The following is a 2,032-nucleotide window of genomic DNA, read 5'->3' on the forward strand; positions in this document are numbered from 1 at the left end:
AACCCCTGAACAGATAGTTTCCTGTTTTGAGAACTTCCGTATCAAGTTATATATAAAGCATGTAAAGTATGTACAGTCCTATATTTAGAACATTGGCAAATTAATCAACACCTAGACTGATCCTCTTGATTTGATTCGATCACGAAAAGGTTCTGACGATCATGATGTCAGAGAGTGTTCCATGATATTATTGATGTAGTTGTGTAAGTATATTTAGTGTCGTTATCGAACCCCATCATCCTCTTTCTATGACGTGATAGAGGGATAGCAGTTTCTAAAATGATTTATGGTATTGTTTAATTCAGTTGTATTTATCTTCAAGTGGGAAGTACCGCTATTTCCACCTTCCACCTTCTTCACGGTTGTCACTCTCTGTAACCACGCGATGCTCCACCCGAGAAATAGTAATATGCTATTACCCACAAGGCGTATTAGATACGTAGAAATAACGTAATATTTAGTCGAAAAGTGCATTGGTTGGATTCAAGCGCACAATCTGTATATGAATACGACTGTAACCTTTATATCGATTGACCTTAAATGTTCGTCTTTTGTTTTAAATCGCGCTCAGACAACACTTACATAACTAAGTTACTTCCTTATCGAGAGTACGTAAACAATGTGATAAGGCAAGAAGGAAGCGTTCAGATTGACCTCAAAATGAAAGTAACTATTAAGTACAGTTCCATTACGTTTATCAAATAACATCACGGGTTACACAAACAAATGCTCACCGGCATTCATAGCGAAAAGATGTTACTTACATTTTGTATTGGATAATGTACCTGAAGATCATTTAATCTGTTGAATTGTTGACTGTTTAATGAATATGATTTTTATTATGATTTTGATATTAAGAAAGCTAGATATTTTTGTTATAGAAAATGATCGTCTGCGTTAAAATATAAACCCAGCGACGTCCTAGGTTCCAGGCAAACATAAATCCTCAACTTTAAAAATTGATTATCACACTGCGAATATTAGTCGTAGGGGCAAAACAAATTTTCAGAACGTTAAGAAACTTCGTCAGAACATCATTGCAAGTCTGGGTTATAGCGACCACATTTAATGATATTTATCCCCTTCAAATCTTTGCACAAATCATAAATGGTACCACAATCTGAAATATTGAAAGCTTTAATGGACACACATGCAAACAGAGGCATTACAGGGGCACCTCTAGGAATTACTCATACCTATCAGCTCTAAGGGACACACATGCAAACAGAGGCACTACAGGGGCACCTCTAAGCATAACTCATATGTGTCACCTCTAATGGACACACATGCGAACAGAAGCAATTCAGGGGCACATCTATAGGCATTACTCATACCTGTCAGCTCTAATGGACACACATGCAAACAGAGGCACTACAGGGGCACCTCTATAGGCATTACTCATACCTGTCAGCTCTAATGGACACACATGCAAACAGAGCCACTACCGGGGCACATTTAGGCATTACTCATACCTGTCAGCTCTAATGGATACACATGCAAATATAGGCACTACAGGGGCACCTATAGGCATTACTCATACCTGTCAGCTCTAATGGACACACATGCAAACAGAGGCACTACAGGGGCACCTCTAGGCATTACTCATACCTGTCAGCTCTAATGGACACACATGCAAACAGAGCCACTACCGGGGCACCTTTAGGCATTACTCATACCTGTCAGCTCTAATGGATACACATGCAAATATAGGCACTACCGGGGCACCTTTATGCATTACTCATACATGTCAGCTCTAATGGACACACATGCACATAGAGGCACTACCTGGACACCTCTAGGCATTACTCATACATGTCAGCTCTAATGGACACACATGCGAACAGAGGCACTACAGGGGCATCTCTAGGCATTACTCATACCTGTCAGCTCTAATGGACACACATGCAAACAGAAGCACTACAGGGGCACCTCTAGGCATTACTCATACCTGTCAGCTCTAATGGACACGCATGCACATAGAGGCACTGCCTGGACACCTCTAGGCATTACTCATACATGTCAGCTTTAATGG

Source organism: Apostichopus japonicus, chromosome 16, assembly GCF_037975245.1.
Source record: "Apostichopus japonicus isolate 1M-3 chromosome 16, ASM3797524v1, whole genome shotgun sequence".
In the NCBI taxonomy this organism is placed as follows: domain Eukaryota; kingdom Metazoa; phylum Echinodermata; class Holothuroidea; order Aspidochirotida; family Stichopodidae; genus Apostichopus; species Apostichopus japonicus.